This window comes from Calliphora vicina, chromosome 3 (assembly GCF_958450345.1).
Source record: "Calliphora vicina chromosome 3, idCalVici1.1, whole genome shotgun sequence".
Lineage (NCBI taxonomy): Eukaryota > Metazoa > Arthropoda > Insecta > Diptera > Calliphoridae > Calliphora > Calliphora vicina.
Genome location: NC_088782.1, coordinates 120,138,559 through 120,157,116, shown reverse-complemented (window position 1 = coordinate 120,157,116; position 18,558 = coordinate 120,138,559). Strand labels below are relative to the sequence as shown.

At 28.8% G+C, this 18,558-nt stretch overlaps 1 protein-coding gene across 1 annotated transcript in view; it reads left to right on the top strand.

Moving 5' to 3' along the window:
• fz2 (frizzled 2) overlaps window positions 1–18,558 on the top strand; it is a 312,996-nt gene that overhangs the window by 118,648 nt on the left and 175,790 nt on the right. The window contains exon 5 of the mRNA XM_065502741.1: window positions 5,768–5,789. The gene's annotated coding sequence lies outside the window, so the exon portion shown is untranslated. The remainder of the gene's footprint in view (window positions 1–5,767; window positions 5,790–18,558) is intronic.

Genomic DNA, 18,558 nt, shown 5'->3' with positions numbered 1-18,558 from the left:
TAGAACAGAACTAGAACAGAACAGAACTAGAACAGAACTAGAACAGAACTAGAACAGAACTAGAACAGAACTAGAACAGAACTAGAACAGAACTAGAACAGAACTAGAACAGAACTAGAACAGAACTAGAACTAGAACAGAACTAGAACAGAACTAGAACAGAACTAGAACAGAACTAGAACAGAACTAGAACAGAACTAGAACAGAACTAGAACAGAACTAGAACAGAACTAGAACAGAACTAGAACAGAACTAGAACAGAACTAGAACAGAACTAGAACAGAACTAGAACAGAACTAGAACAGAACTAGAACAGAACTAGAACAGAACTAGAACAGAACTAGAACAGAACTAGAACAGAACTAGAACAGAACTAGAACAGAACTAGAACAGAACTAGAACAGAACTAGAACAGAACTAGAACTAGAACAGAACTAGAACAGAACTAGAACAGAACTAGAACAGAACTAGAACAGAACTAGAACAGAACAGAACTAGAACAGAACTAGAACAGAACTAGAACAGAACTAGAACAGAACTAGAACAGAACTAGAACAGAACTAGAACAGAACTAGAACAGAACTAGAACAGAACTAGAACAGAACTAGAACAGAACTAGAACAGAACTAGAACAGAACTAGAACAGAACTAGAACAGAACTAGAACAGAACTAGAACAGAACTAGAACAGAACTAGAACAGAACTAGAACAGAACTAGAACAGAACTAGAACAGAACTAGAACAGAACTAGAACAGAACTAGAACAGAACTAGAACAGAACTAGAACAGAACTAGAACAGAACTAGAACAGAACTAGAACAGAACTAGAACAGAACTAGAACAGAACTAGAACAGAACTAGAACAGAACTAGAACAGAACTAGAACAGAACTAGAACAGAACTAGAACAGAACTAGAACAGAACTAGAACAGAACTAGAACAGAACTAGAACAGAACTAGAACAGAACTAGAACAGAACTAGAACAGAACTAGAACAGAACTAGAACAGAACTAGAACAGAACTAGAACAGAACTAGAACAGAACTAGAACAGAACTAGAACAGAACAGAACTAGAACAGAACTAGAACAGAACTAGAACAGAACTAGAACAGAACTAGAACAGAACTAGAACAGAACTAGAACTAGAACTAGAACAGAACTAGAACAGAACTAGAACAGAACTAGAACAGAACTAGAACAGAACTAGAACAGAACTAGAACAGAACTAGAACAGAACTAGAACAGAACTAGAACAGAACTAAACTCGACTAAATATTTTTATAGAAAACTTTTTGCACAAGATTTTGTTTTAGATGTTTTTTCCACAATAAAAAATAGTTTGTTTAAAGATCTATTTATTTACAAATTTTCAAATGCTGATTTTAAATCATAATTTTTGTGTTGTAATCGATTTCAGTTCATCCCGTCAATCTTTCATTCAAAAAAATGTTTATTTTATGCATAATTTTTCACTGCCACTGGCGCCTTGTTTTATTAGAACTTTTTTTTCCAGGCTTATTTAGACAAAGAGCTAAATAAAGAAATCTTTTCTCATTACAAAAAAACAACAAAAAAAGTTTTCCTTTTTCTATATTTAATCATAATTTTTTTCTTGTTTCCCTTATTACCATGGCATTCTTTCATTTCCAAATACACACTTCATTTAACATTTACTCTTTGATTTTTGAAGCAATTGATGATTTATCAGCTCTTAATCAGGGATTTTTTGCTACTTCTTTTTTCCTATGTTCTATGATTTGTGTATATTTTACGAAATTTATATGCTGATTGATAAAAATCATTTAACATGTTGGAGAAGTTTTGCTGCCTCTTCACCCATAAAACCAGGGGAGGTGGGTTGGTGTGTCGGTGTCGGCTAAATGCTTCATAAATCAATACTAAATATTTAGCACAGTGGTAAATAAATTAGATTTTATTTGATTTGATTTCGTTTCATTGGATTTGTAGTTTTTTTTTCATTCTTTCTCTTCTTGTGACTGCAAGTTAAAACAAGTGTGAAGTTGGATTTTCAAAATCATAGAGATATTTTTATTTGTAGGTAGGTTCTTCTTTTTGTATTTTTTAATTAAACTAATCATGTATTATTTAAATAAAATAAGCACTCAATCAGTGGGTATTCAATAGCTTGATGTTTTAATTTTTTTTGTTTTGAATTTCCCGAATGTTGTTCAGGAAAAATTGGCTGCTGATTTAAGATCAAAGGAAATTTGTAATTAATCATTAAGTTTTTTTTTCGTTTAAATTAAAATGTTAAATGATTTATTGGGGGGAACAAAGTGTTAAAATAATTTTAAAGAATTAGAGCGCCAAGTTTATTTATTTTATTAAGATTTTAACAACTGATTACTAGGTATATTACCTGGAAATGTAAGGTTATTGTCTTTGGCATGACATGACAATCAATCTCATATTTCAAAATCTGTTTAAGGCACATATTTAGTAAATATAACATCAGTATTCATAATTCATTTCAACTATTAACTATTTGCTTAATTTCCAATAAATTTGTCAAAATAATCAACTCATCAGCCAACTACCTATTTATTTAAAATTTACTTAAACTTTATGACTTTCATTTCCCTCGCTATTACTCAAAGTTTTAGTTCAAAAATGTCAAGTCGTTACAGCAACTAAATAAATATTTTAGAATTTCCACACACATTAACAGTGTGTTTAAATAGTGTTTTATTTTAATTTTTCCCTAGAACTGTCATAATTTGACATTTATGTATATTATGACTAATTTTTTGCTGTTTCTTTCACTAAAAAAAGAAAAACAAAACTACTTTGCACATAAAAAACTGTAGTAAAATAAATCTATATTTATAAAAACAATATTTAAAATGCAGTATTTGAAATGTAAACTAGGCAGGGAAAGAAGTGAGTGCAGCAGGAGTGTGTGTCTGTCTGTCTGCTGTAGCGCCTTAATTATATGTTGTGTTTATTATTTGTTTTTCTTTTACATTTAGATAGATAGATACCCCTCATACATATGCTGTATAATTTATGTATTTGAGTTCTCATATTGAAAATACACACACAAAAAAAAAGTTGTATGAATTTGTTTAATAGTTTGTTAAATAAACACAAAAATAAGTTTTGTATTCAGTTCAGTTTTCTGTTTAAATAGTGTTTTTTTTTTGTTGTTGGTGTTTCTTTTCTATAAATTTTAATGCATTTTTATTTATTGACACAACCATTAAGCTGTCATTAAAAGACATTAAACAATATGTAAATGATGGATATAAAAAATTTTTAGAATAGAATGAGAGATCAAGAGAAAAGTGTGAGTAAAACGTTAAAGTTCTTAAAAAAATCATAAAGTAGTGTTAAGCATTGAAATGGTTTGAAAAAGCAGCAGCACTTTAGGAGTTAAATTTGGACAAAAAGTGCAATTAAAGAACAAACCGGAAGTCGTTCAAGTGTGTATAAAAGAGCTTCCCACATCTAATGCAGTAAAATTTCTAATTTTTGATGATTTGTAAAACAAAATTCAATTGTTTATAACTAACGAACTAAATATGTTCTCTCTTTTGGTGGAAAACTTTATTATAGTAAACAACGTTCTAGTTCTGTTCTAGTTCTAGTTCTGTTCTAGTTCTGTTCTAGTTCTGTTCTAGTTCTGTTCTAGTTCTGTTCTAGTTCTGTTCTAGTTCTGTTCTAGTTCTGTTCTAGTTCTGTTCTAGTTCTGTTCTAGTTCTGTTCTAGTTCTGTTCTAGTTCTGTTCTAGTTCTGTTCTAGTTCTGTTCTAGTTCTGTTCTAGTTCTGTTCTAGTTCTGTTCTAGTTCTGTTCTAGTTCTGTTCTAGTTCTGTTCTAGTTCTGTTCTAGTTCTGTTCTAGTTCTGTTCTAGTTCTGTTCTAGTTCTGTTCTAGTTCTGTTCTAGTTCTGTTCTAGTTCTGTTCTAGTTCTGTTCTAGTTCTGTTCTAGTTCTGTTCTAGTTCTGTTCTAGTTCTGTTCTAGTTCTGTTCTAGTTCTGTTCTAGTTCTGTTCTAGTTCTGTTCTAGTTCTGTTCTAGTTCTGTTCTAGTTCTGTTCTAGTTCTGTTCTAGTTCTGTTCTAGTTCTAGTTCTGTTCTAGTTCTGTTCTAGTTCTGTTCTAGTTCTGTTCTAGTTCTGTTCTAGTTCTGTTCTAGTTCTGTTCTAGTTCTGTTCTAGTTCTGTTCTAGTTCTGTTCTAGTTCTGTTCTAGTTCTGTTCTAGTTCTGTTCTAGTTCTGTTCTAGTTCTGTTCTAGTTCTGTTCTAGTTCTGTTCTAGTTCTGTTCTAGTTCTGTTCTAGTTCTGTTCTAGTTCTGTTCTAGTTCTGTTCTAGTTCTGTTCTAGTTCTGTTCTAGTTCTGTTCTAGTTCTGTTCTAGTTCTGTTCTAGTTCTGTTCTAGTTCTGTTCTAGTTCTGTTCTAGTTCTGTTCTAGTTCTGTTCTAGTTCTGTTCTAGTTCTGTTCTAGTTCTGTTCTAGTTCTGTTCTAGTTCTGTTCTAGTTCTGTTCTAGTTCTGTTCTAGTTCTGTTCTAGTTCTGTTCTAGTTCTGTTCTAGTTCTGTTCTAGTTCTGTTCTAGTTCTGTTCTAGTTCTGTTCTAGTTCTGTTCTAGTTCTGTTCTAGTTCTGTTCTAGTTCTGTTCTAGTTCTGTTCTAGTTCTGTTCTAGTTCTGTTCTAGTTCTGTTCTAGTTCTGTTCTAGTTCTGTTCTAGTTCTGTTCTAGTTCTGTTCTAGTTCTGTTCTAGTTCTGTTCTAGTTTTGTTCTAGTTCTGTTTTGTTTTGTTCTAGTTCTGTTTTGTTCTAGTTCTGTTTTGTTCTAGTTCTGTTTTGTTCTAGTTCTGTTCTAGTTCTGTTCTAGTTCTGTTCTAGTTCTGTTCTAGTTCTGTTCTAGTTCTGTTCTAGTTCTGTTCTAGTTCTGTTCTAGTTCTGTTCTAGTTCTGTTCTAGTTCTGTTCTAGTTCTGTTCTAGTTCTGTTCTAGTTCTGTTCTAGTTCTGTTCTAGTTCTGTTCTAGTTCTGTTCTAGTTCTGTTCTAGTTCTGTTCTAGTTCTGTTCTAGTTCTGTTCTAGTTCTGTTCTAGTTCTGTTCTAGTTTTGTTCTAGTTCTGTTTTGTTCTAGTTCTGTTTTGTTCTAGTTCTGTTCTAGTTCTAGTTCTGTTCTAGTTCTGTTCTAGTTCTGTTCTAGTTCTGTTCTAGTTCTGTTCTAGTTCTGTTCTAGTTCTGTTCTAGTTCTGTTCTAGTTCTGTTCTAGTTCTGTTCTAGTTCTGTTCTAGTTCTGTTCTAGTTCTGTTCTAGTTCTGTTCTAGTTCTGTTCTAGTTCTGTTCTAGTTCTGTTCTAGTTCTGTTCTAGTTTTGTTCTAGTTCTGTTTTGTTCTAGTTCTGTTTTGTTCTAGTTCTGTTCTAGTTCTGTTCTAGTTCTGTTCTAGTTCTGTTCTAGTTCTGTTCTAGTTCTGTTCTAGTTCTGTTCTAGTTCTGTTCTAGTTCTGTTCTAGTTCTGTTCTAGTTCTGTTCTAGTTCTGTTCTAGTTCTGTTCTAGTTCTGTTCTAGTTCTGTTCTAGTTCTGTTCTAGTTCTGTTCTAGTTCTGTTCTAGTTCTGTTCTAGTTCTGTTCTAGTTCTGTTCTAGTTCTGTTCTAGTTCTGTTCTAGTTCTGTTCTAGTTCTGTTCTAGTTCTGTTCTAGTTCTGTTTTATAATTGAATAACATTTTTTGCACATTAATCTTTATTTTAAACAAATTTTAATAAAATACTGATATTCATTTAATTTTCTTTCTTTACAGGATTTGGAATAACTAATACAAGGTAAGTCCAGTTTGAAACTTAAAAAATGTTTGTATATTTTTAGGTGTTTATAATATTTTGACTACTTACTTCCTTCATTTTGCAACTATTGATTTTGATAATCCTCAAAAATGAACACATTTATCGGTTCATCTACACTGATGTTCACTTGTTCTGAATAAACAATTCCAATAATTAGAAGTTTCAGCGAAATTAACATTTTTAGTATTTTAAAGTCGATTCAATAAAAATTTAATTAAAATCTATTAAATTTTATTAACTAAAAAATCACATTTATATTGAATTTTAATTTTATAAATAACTTTTTTTTTGTGTTGCAAAACAAATTATTTGATTAAAACAAAATCATGACATGCAAATATTTCATGAATTTCTTTTTTATAGAAATCTATAAAACAAAAAACAGTTTTTTACACATTTATGTAAATTTTTCATTGTTTGTAACAAAAGGAAAAAAAATATAAAAATCACATAAAGTTCTATGAATCAATCAAATATTGAGAGCGAGCTGGCGAGATAAAAAACTCATAAACAATACAGTGTTGGGGGATTTTTTGCTGTTGCTGTCAGTTGTTGGGAAAAAAACAGTCATGATGTGGGATGTAAATGAGAATATAAATAATCTTTTTATAGAGGAAAACGTATTAGTTTTTTTTTGGTGTAGCAGGGATGGCAAAATTTAATTTATATTAGGAGACTTTGTGAGGAGTGCAACAAATATGGCAAAAAATAATTTATAGATTTTTTAACTAACTAAAAATTAAGTATTTTTATATCCTTAAACAATATTATTACATTTTGTTTCTGTTTTACATGGCAATTTATCAGTTAAATTCCTTTATATTCAAATAGACATATTAAAGTACCTACTTATTTCCTTAAATTTCAACATTACATCTCTGCTATAAACCCCCTTTTTAAACTCCCCTTATTGCTCCCTTTTCCATAATCACTTTTTTATGCTCTTGTTTTTGTTGTTGTCTTCTTCTTTGTTTTCAATTGATGAGCAATTGCATTGTTTATAGAAAAACACTCGTACATACATTTGATTACCATTCCAGTTCGTGTGCATTGGTTTGTATGTTTGTGTAATTTTAAACGATTCGTACAAAAACAATTTACTTTAACACGTGTCGGCCACGTACGTTTCGTATATACGATTAGCTTAAAAACTGCATGCAGCCAGCAGAGAAGAAACATGTTTATGTTTGTTAATGATAATAAAACGAGATAATAATGATGAGTTTAAAACTCTCTCAAGATGGCGTCATTTAATTAACACATTCAATCGTACACACACAAATCAATTGTACTTGGATGGTGTAAATAAAATTATTACAATGATGATGATGATGATTATGTTTTTTTTTTATAATCATAATGATGACTATGAGTTTAATGATGTTAATGATCATGAGGGTAGAGACAACAACAACAACAGAGAATTATTATGAAGAATAAAAATCAGCTATAATAACAATAAAAACTACACAAATAATTGCATTTTTATGCATTTTTAATAGACTTGAAATCGTTAGACAAACAAACAAGTGAAATTTATTTTGATTTTTATTAAAGATTTACATACTATACTAAACAAATATGTATTAAAATTAACTAGAAAGAAATTGAAGAAAAAAATAAAAATTTTATAATTTTTCCAAAAAAATCGAAAAGCTTTGATTTGAAGTAACTTTTGTTTCCCGAACTTAAAATTTTGGAATGGAAATTTTTTTCGATTACAACAAAAATTTAAATAGGATTAAAATAATTTTGATTTTAATATCAAAAAACTAGCTCCCTGGAGGCTCCCTTAGAAAATAACATTTCGTAATGAAAATATTTAGAATAAAATTAGAAAATTAATTCAGAGTAAATTGTACTTGATTTTATTACCACTAATTTGTTAGGCTTTACGCGATTTGTTAATTTTTATTAAGCAAACTCTCTTATCTACAAAAACCTGTGGTCGTCATAAAGAGATTAACTGTAATTTTTGTTACTTATTTAAGAATTTTTACAAACTTCGTTGACATTCGTGTTGTTTACAGTTAAATAACCGATTATTTTCGCCTTATAAGACTGTGACTGCCGACCTATGTTCTAGACCCACTCGATATTGTTCATCCTTCCACATAAATTCTCTGGTTTCTCTTCTTTTTCAACTATAATGTTGCCTTATTTTTAGTAATTTTATTTCTGCTTTGATTTGCTTTGTGTCTAGGTTTAGCTCTGATCATTTCATTTCTGTCTATAAAACATTGTTTGTTTTTTCTTCCTAAACACTCAATTTACTGTAGAAATACTTTATTGCTCTCCCCTTCTTTCCTGTAAGTAAATTTATTGCTGCAGCCTTGTATTTATTAACTGCATTATTAGTTGTATTTCCCAGCAATTCTGGGTAAATAACCTGACCTACGATTGAAGCCAGTGTTGGAATTCTAAAAGGATTGCAGCTAATGTTGCAGCTAAACTTCTTAAAGAACTGAGATTGAACCTTACATTTGACTTTTTGTTGGATTGAAGCTTACAATCGACTTCTTAAAGACCTACGATTGCAGCTAACATTTCAAATCATAAAGGCCCAGAATTGCAGCTAATATTACCTCCACTCAGATCAATATTACTTAACTCAGACTTCATACAAACCTACGATTGAAGCCCAACTCAGACTTTATGAAGACCTACGATTGCAGCTCAACTCAGACTTTACCAAGAACTACGATTGAGGCTCAACTTAGAGTTTATAAAGACCAACTATTGAAGCTCAACTCAGACCCCACAAAGACTTAACTCAGACTTTATAACAACCTACCATTGAAGACCAGCTCAGAGTTTATAAAGACCTACGATTGAAGCTCAACTCAGACCACACAAAGACTTTATAAAGACCTACGACCACACAAAGACTTAACTCATACTTTATAAAGACCTACGATTGAAGCTCAACTCAGACCACACAAAGACTTAACTCAGACTTTATAAAGACCTACGATTGAAGCTCAACTCAGAACACACACAGACTTAACTCAGACTTTATAAAGACCTACGATTGAAGCTCAGCTCAGAGTTTATAAAGACCTACGATTGAAGCTCAACTCAGACCACACAAAGACTTAACTCAGACTTTATTAAGACCTACGATTGAAGCTCAACTCAGACCACACAAAGACTTAACTCAGACTTTATAAAAACCTACGATTGAAGCTCAGCTCAGAGTTTATAAAGACCTACGATTGAAGCTTAACTCAGACCACACAAAGACTTAACTCAGACTTTATAAAAACCTACGATTGAAGCTCAGCTCAGAGTTTATAAAGACCTTCTATTGAAGCTCAACTCAGACTTTATAAAGACCTACGATTGAAGCTAACATTTGAGTCCTAGGATTGCTGCTAATATAAAGACCTACGACTGAAGCCAACATTTGACTACCGGAATGACTTCTTAAAGACCTGCGATTGAATATAACTTTGGCCTTGTTAAATACAGACGATTGAAGCTAATATTGGACTTATTTAATCAAATTTATTAGGCACCAGCGAAAATTTAATTTAAAAGGGATTCCTTGACTACTTGCAAAACTGCTGGGTCGCTGAAACAATTATTTTACAGTTTTATTTTTTTTTTTCGGTTTCTTGGCAATTTTTCTATAAATTGGCGTTTTTTAACAGCACAAACGTGACTTCCTTTCAAAAAATAATTTATTGTTTTATTAATCAAATGGCGTAAACCAATGCAGAATATTTAGCAGGCCTCCAAAAGTTTATATGTAGATGGAATTTGAATTGAAAACTGAAACTTATTTGCATTTGTTTTAGATGTTTTTCGGAAAAGGAAAATATAGAGCAAAAAGCTAAAAAAAAAATATTTAAATAAAATCAAAATAAATAATTTTAAATTCCAGCCTTTTAAAATTTCATAAATTTTTAGTAAAGTTCAATTTTAAACGTATCTTATTTAATACATTTTAAAATTTGTCTCTTTTTTATTGTAAATACACCAATTAAACTTTTAATTAATGATTAAGCTTTTGACCTTCCTCTTAATTAAGATTTTTAATTATCAACATAAATTAAACCCACATTATCATCCAGATAACTAACGATCATGATCATAATTTGTGATTCAATTTATCGCTTAAGCTACAGTTAACAAGTTTATTAAACTTTTTATTTCATTAAAATCAATTTTGATTTTTATTTCTCACTTAAATATTTTCAATATTTCACACAAAATCAAAACTGTTTGTATCAAACATTTTTATTATTATTGCAGCTCATAAAAATCAATTAATTTTTTTTTTATATAAATAAAAACATTAAATACAAATAACTAAAATTGAATTGTTAGTCAAGTTTAGTACTAAATGTCAAAAATCATGCAAACGAGGGGATCAAAGATTTGCTTGAGAAAGTGTGGGGAACTGAACGAATGGACTGTTTAATTAATGGCGTCAGTCTTAAGTTTATTTAATTTGTTGTTTTTATTTTCAGCTTTTCTCACTCAGAGCAAGATGTGAGAAGAAAAAAAAAACACATAAATTATAATTTAAACAAGTTTTATTTTTATGCACTATAAATGTAAAGAAGGAAAGAAAATAAATTTTGTAAAACGAAATCTATACATGGCTGTAATATGTATATTATTTTGTTAATGCGTGAAGAAAAATAATAAATATATTACACTTAAAGAAAACAAATGATGTTTTCTAATGCTAGCTTCTATCATAGGAATGATAGGACTTTTTTAAAGCCAAATGTAAGCTAAAATCGTAGGTCTTAGCTTCAATCTTAGGTCTCTAAAAAGTCAAATGTTAACTTCAATCATAGTTCTGTAAAAAGCCAAATGTTAGCTTCAATCATAGGACTGTATAAAGTCAAATGTTAGCTTCAGTCGTAGGACTGTATAAAGTCAAATATAAATTCAATCATAGAGCAGTGTAATGTTAAATGTTGGCTTCAATCATAGGCCTGTATAAAATCAAATGATAGCTTCAATCAAAGGTCTGTTTATAGTCAAATGATAGCTTCAATCATAGGTCTGTTTAAAGTCAAATGTTCGCTTGAATCATAGCTTCAATCATAGGTCTTTATAAAGTCAAATGTTAGATTGAATCATAGGTCTGTATAATGTCAAATGATAGCTTCAATCGTAGGTCTGTATAAAGTCAAATGTTTGCTTCAATCATAGGTCTTTAAGTAGTCAAATGTTAGCTTCAATCATAGGTCTTTAAGTAGTCAAATGTTAGCTTGAATCATAGGTCTATTTAAAGTTAAATGATAGCTTCAATCGTAGGTGTTTAAGTAGTCAAATGTTAGCTTCAATCATAAGTTTGTATAATGTCAAATGTTAGCTTCAATCATAGGCCTGTATAAAGTCAAATGTTAGCTTCAAGCAATGGTCTATTTAAAGTCAAATGATAGCTTCAATCATAGGCCTGCTTAAAGTCGAATGTTAGCTTGAATCATAGGTCTATACAAAGTCAAATGTTAGCTTCAATCATAGGTCTTTATAAAGTCAAATGTTAGCTTGAATCATAGGTCTATATAATGTCAAATGTTAGCTTCAATCGTAGGTCTGTATAAAGTCAAATGTTTGCTTCAATCATAGGCCTTTAAGTAGTCAAATGTTAGCTTCAATCATAGGTCTTTAAGTAGTCAAATGTTAGCTTGAATCATAGGTCTATTTAAAGTTAAATGATAGCTTCAATCGTAGGTGTTTAAGTAGTCAAATGTTAGCTTCAATCATAAGTTTGTATAATGTCAAATGATAGCTTTAATCGTCGGTCTGTTTAAAGTTAAATGTTAGCTTCAATCATAGGTCTTTAAGTAGTCAAATGTTAGCTTCAATCATAGGTCTTTAAGTAGTCAAATGTTAGCTTGAATCATAGGTCTGTATAATGTCAAATGATAGCTTCAATCGTCGGTCTGTTTAAAGTTAAATGTTAGCTTTAATCAAAGGTCTGTATAAAGTCAAATGTTAGCTTCAATCGTAGGTCTGTATAAAGTCAAATGTTTGCTTCAATCATAGGTCTTTAAGTAGTCAAATGTTAGCTTCAATCATAGGTCTTTAAGTAGTCAAATGTTAGCTTGAATCATAGGTCTGTATAATGTCAAATGATAGCTTCAATCGTCGGTCTGTTTAAAGTTAAATGTTAGCTTCAATCAAAGGTCTGTATAAAGTCAAATGTTTGCTTCAATCATGGGACTGTATAAAGTCAAATGTTAGCTTCAATCATAGTTCTATAAGTAGTCAAATGTTAGCTTCAATCGTAGGTCTGTTTAAGGTCAAATTATAGCTTCAATCATAGGCCTGTTTAAAGTCAAATGTTAGCTTCAATAGTAGGTATTTAAGTAGTCAAATGTTAGCTTCAATCATAGGTCTGTATAAAGTCAAATTTAAGCTTCAATCATAGGTCAGTATAAAGTAAAATGTTAGCTTCAGTCGTAGCTCTATACAGTGTCAAATATTAGCTTCAATCTTGATTCTTTAAGTCATCAAATGTTTCCTTCAATCTTGGTTCTTTACTTTGTCAAATGATAGCTTCGATATTGGTTCTTTAGAACGTCAAATGCTTCCTTCAATTTTGATTCTTTACGTCGTCAAATGTTTGCTTCAATCTTGGTAAATTTTTAGCTTTAATCTTGGTTCTTTACGTCGTCAAAATGTTTGTTTCAATCTTGGACAAATGATAGCTTCAATTTTGATTCTTGATGTCGTCAAATGTTTGTTTCAATCTTGGTCAAATGTTAGCTTCAATGTTGGTTCTTTAGATCGTCAAATTTTTGCTTCAATCTTGGACAAATGTTAGCTTCAATCTTGGTTCTTTATGTCGTCAAAATGTTTGTTTCAATCTTGGACAAATGATAGCTTCAATTTTGGATCTTGATGTCGTCAAATGTTTGCTTCAATCTTGGACAAATGATAGCTTCAATGTTGGTTCTTGACGTCGCACAGTGGGGCAGAATCGAAATTTTTTGGAAATAAATCTGGCATTTCTAAACGGCTGGTCCGATCGGGATAAAATTTTACGTGGGCGTAGCCCAGTTTAAGTTATTAAAATGGGCCATACAAATGCTCCAGGGGCATCGATATGGGGGCTCAAAGTAGGGTACCTTCGACATGTAAAATTTTTAAATATGTGCCATTTTTTTGTTTCTAATCCGATTTCAAAGATTTTAATATTTTTGAAAAGCGCTCGGATAGGTCTTCAAAAAATATGCTTGCGTGTGCAAGCATGTTATAGGCATTTAAAAATTTATATTTTAAAATTTGGCCATACCCTGGCCCGCTCTTTTAAAAATATAGGGCGTAATTTTTGACCGAATGGACTCAAATTTTTTTTGTTAGTTAGACTACTAAATTAATAATAATATACAAAAGATTTTAGCTCAATATTTATTATGGATCCAAAACGATTTTCAATTTAAATATTAAAAAAAAGTAGATATTTGCTGTTTTTTGGGCGAAAAGGTGACTTAACTATTTTTTTATTAAAAAAAAACTTTCTTTTGGAATATATAACAATTTTATGTTTTTCTGTAAGGTATCTTTACGGAGAACATTTTGGTATAAAAAACATGTAAAATTTTTCAAATATGTCGCCCCTATGCCCTTCGGAATTTGACCTATTTTTTATCAAAAATTCAACTTTGGGCCACATGTTTTAAAATCCCAAAGCTGGGAATAGAAAACAAAAAGCAGCTTTGGAAACCTTGATGTGTTTCCTATTTATTGCCAAAGTATTTTGCCAGCCCCGAGGGAAATGTGGACCCTATAGGCAAAATTGTAAAAAATACCATTTTTGGGATTTTTACTTCCATTTTTTGGGAATTGCCTTTGACCTTTTGCCATGTTTTTTACACCTTGTTATTTAGAATGACAAATATAAAAAACGTTAAAAATTTCATTGAGTTTCGTTAATAAATAACGATTTTATTACATATTACATATCAAAATTTTAATAGGATTAAAAATATTAGGAACAACTTGATGCACATTTATTCCGAGCTATATTGTTTTGTTTAGATAAGTTAATTTTTGGTGTTACAAAAATAATTTGAAGTCAATATCTCAATTAGATTCAAAAATATGTCACTTTAAAACTCCGTCCTTCAAAAATATTGCACTTTTTCATACTAAAAAAATTTGTATAAATTTTCTTAATGTGACTGAGTCAGAACCAATGACTTGTGTTGAATAAAATGTTAAAAAAAATTTATAAAAATTTTTTAGTATGAAAAAGTGCAATATTTTTGATAGACTTAAAAACTAAAGCCGTTTAGAAATGCCAGATTTATTTCCAGAAAATTTTGATTCTGCCCCACTGTGCGGCGTCAAATGTTAGCTACAATCTTGGTTCTTTACGTCGTCAAATGTTTGCTTCAATCTTGGTTCTTGGTGTGTTCAATCGTAGTTAAATTATCCTTATTATTGCATAAAATACTTTTGGAAATTTGTCTTTCCCTTAAACATACTTTTATTGACAAATATTATATGATCCATCTTTATAACTTGTCCAATTAATCATTTTCATAGACAGCAAACATTTGTCTGAATTATCTTAATCTCATTTAAAGTAATTAAAAAATATTATGCCATAGCTACAGCAAAATTTATTACTTTTATCTTGCTCATAACAAAAAAAAACTTTTTATAATCTTCTATATTGTATATTCCAATTAAAATATAATAATAATTTTGTAGCTTCTTTTTGTGTTTTTGTTTAAGTTCCACATTGTGTAAATAATAAACTTATTTATAGTTTACAGTCTTAATCACTTTTTTATGCCCCTTCCCTAAGACAAAAGCAAAAAAAAAAAATAAAAAAACTTTTGCCAGCTTTTCCAATAATGAAGAAAAATATGAATTGAAAAGTTTTGTATCTTTAAAAAAAGAAAGAAAATATAAACAAAATCCCTTGAATTATCTATTAACCTAATGTTATTTTCAAGGAATTTAGGAGGAATGTAAGGAATATCCTGGGAAAAAGGTAGCAAATATCCAGCCATATTGTTTTGTTACAAAAATTGTGTATTGTGTGTTTTGAGGTTGTTTGTTAAGCGTAACAAAAATGTAATAAATTATTGTTACTTAAACAATAAATCATATCTTTTGCTGGTTTCTTTTGTAGTTAAGGTTTTTTTGTGGTTAGTTTAACTAACGGTTAACCACTTGATATTTCTTCCGTGTTGCCACTTAAACCAGCACTTTTTTATAATCTTTTTTTGTATGGCATTGTGATTCTTAGTTATGAACAAAAGAATATTTTCATTTTAAAATTTAAAAAAATTTAAATATTTTTCTAAACTTCATTAGCAAAAAATCTGCAATTTAAATTGTTTAATTTTCTGCAAAATTTTTAAATCATGTTCTTTCTTATTGCTTAAGTGTTGCTATAATTTTTTCCTTCCCTGCCCATAACATTAACTTTCTTATCCTTTTAATGTTGTTGCTACAGGAAATTTTTGTTAAACAACCATAAGTTTTTTTCTCATCTATTTTTTGGTTTTCATACTCTTAATAAAACTTTATAGACTTTTGGTTTTTCCTCTTCTCTCTCAACTAAATTTGCTTGGTCAGGGGAGGGCAGGAGGAGTAGTAGTCTTCTCTGTAGCTATTATTTGCTGTAGATGTTGTTATATTTATTTATATTATCTGTAGTGCAAAACAATAATTCTTACTTATCATAAATTAATAATAATAAAATAAATTGTTGGTTAATGCAATATGCTGTGGTTTTTGGCTTCCAATATAAGAGAGAGACAGAGAGTAAGAAAAATATGTATATTTGACCAAACAATAAGTTTAAATTTAAGTTTGATTTGTTAAAATGTGGTTAAAATTTAAATAAATGTAAATTGTGGTTAAGAATATGATAAATTAAGGATTAAGTTCTCAAAAATAGGAAATGAAGGCTCTCAGAGCCCATGAAAATTCTTTAAATTATAGGAAATATTTGAAATGTTTAAAAGTTATTGAGAAAAATATGGTGGTCATTTCGACTATGTAAAGGTGTACGATTGAAGCTTAATTTATGCTACTTAAAGGCCAATGATTGAAGATAACATTTGACTATATAAAGTCCTAGAATTGAAGCTACAATTTGACTATATAAAGACTTGAGATTGAAGATAATATTTGACTTTATAAAGTCCCATTATTCAAGCTAATATTTTACTTTAGATTCAAAGATTCACGATTGAAGCTAAAATCAGACTTTATACAGACTAATGATTGAAGCTAGAATTTGACTTTATTCAGACTTATGATTGAAGTTAACATTTGACTTTATACAGACCTATGATTGAAGCTTACATTTGACTTTATAAAGCGCTAGGATTGGAATAATATTAGTTTCCTATAAAAATGAAAAAATTCGGCGAAAAATAGATTTTTAAAAAAAGTAGTAAAAATACTACCATTTCTAAAGTTAGGTTTTTAACAGAATTTTGCTGAAAACAAATAAAAACAGATTGTTTGATATAAATAAGGAACATTTTTGCAGAAAAAATTGGCAATATAGGATTTTGAAAAAAAGTACTAAAAATACTACTTTTTCTAAAGGTCGTTTTCAAGCAATATTTTAAGCAATATAATAAAAATTCCTTGGAATAATATTAGTTTCCTATAAAAATTAAAAAAATTTGTGGAAAAAATAAATTTTTAAAAAAAGTAGTAGAAATACTACCTACCAAAAATTCGCAGTATTTTGCTGAAAACAATGAAAAATAAAATGTTTGATTTAAAAAAGGAACATTTGTGCAGAAAATGTAGGATAAACATGATTTTGAAAAAAAGTAGTAGAAATACTACCTTTTCGAAAGATCGTTTTCAAGCAGTATTTTGGAAAAAAAACTAATCATTAACAAACTGTTTTCATAAATTATAAACATAAAGGCTGAAGAACTAGAAAAAAAAATGATTTTCGAAAGTTTCCTTTTATAAAAGTACTTTTTTCAAAGTAAAAAAATGATTTTTTAAAAAAGTAGTAAAAATACTACCATTTCTAAAGTTCGGTTTTTAACAGAATTTTGCTGAAAACAAATAAAAACATATTGTTTGATATAAATAAGGAACATTTTTGCAGAAAAAATAGGCAATATAGGATTTTGAAAAAAGTACTAAAAATACTACTTTTTCTAAAGTTCGTTTTCAAGCAATATTTTAAACAATATAATAGAAATTCCTTGGAATAATATTATTTTCCTATAAAAATTAAAAAAATTTTGTGGAAAAAATAAATTTTTAAAAAAAGTAGTAGAAATACTACCTACCAAAAATTCGCAGTATTTTGCTGAAAACAATGAAAAATAAAATGTTTGATTTAAAAAAGGAACATTTGTGTAGAAAATATAGGAAAAAATAAATTTTTAAAAAAAGTAGTAGAAATACTACCTTTTCGAAAGATCGTTTTCAAGCTATATTTTGGAAAAAAAAACTAATCATTAACAAACTGTTTTCATAAATTATAAACAAATGATTTTCGAAAGTTCCCTTTTATAAAAGTACTTTTTTCAAAGTAAAAAATGGATTTTTTAAAAAAAGTAGTAAAAATACTACCATTTCTAAAGTTCGGTTTTTAATAGAATTTTGCTGAAAACAAATAAAAACAAAAAAAAAATATAAATAAGGAACATTTTTGCAGAAAATATTGGCAATATAGGATTTTGAAAAAAAGTACTTAAAATACTACTTTTTCTAAAGTTCGTTTTCAAGCAATATAATAAAAATTCCTTGGAATAATATTAGTTTCCTATAAAAATTAAAAAAATTTGTGGAAAAAATAAATTTTTAAAAAAAGTAGTAGAAATACTACCTACCAAAAATTCGCAGTATTTTGCTGAAAACAATGAAAAATAAAATGTTTGATTTAAAAAAGGAACATTTGTGCAGAAAATGTGGGATAAATTTGATTTTAAAAAAAGTAGTAGAAATACTACCTTTTCGAAATATCGTTTTCAAGTAATATTTTGGAAAAAAACTAATCATAAATAAGCTGTTTTCAAAAATTATAAACATAAAGGCTGAAGAACTAGAAAAAATGATTTCGAAAAAAAGTAGCAATAATTTAACTTTTTTTTTAATTTAAAAAAGAAAAATTTTTGCATAAAAAGTGGATAAATATGACTTTGAAAAAAGTAGTAGAAATACTTTTTCGAATGTTAGTTTTTAAGCAATATTTTTAAATTAAAATAAAAAAATAATCATTAATAAAATGTTTGACATAAATTATGAACAAAAAGGCTGAAAAAATAGAAAACAAGGGATTTTGAAAAATGTAGCAAAAATTTTACTTTTTCTAAAGCTCCTTTTGAAGCAATATTTATAGCAGTATTTTGCAACATTTTTAAGCAGTACATATAATAGAAATTTCATGGAATAATAAAAACAAAAAAAAAAATTAAAAAAAGTAAAACTACTACCATTTCTATGATTGAATCCCATTTTGGGCTACATAAAACTTCTGTAAAGTATTAAAATGGACTAAAATAGTACAATTATTTTCTAAAAGTACTAAAAAATTACTTTTTTCAAAAGTACTAAAACATTACATTTTCCAAAAGTACTTTTCCTTGAAGTACTAAAATATCACTTCTTCTTAAAGTACTGAAGTGATTCTGAAAGTACAAAAATAGTCCTTTTTCTAAAAGTTCTTAATTCGTACTTCTTCTGAAAGAACTTATATAGCACTAAAAACCTCACTTCTTACCAAAAGTACTCAAATAGTACTTTTCCTTGAAGTACTTAAATAGCACTTCTTCTT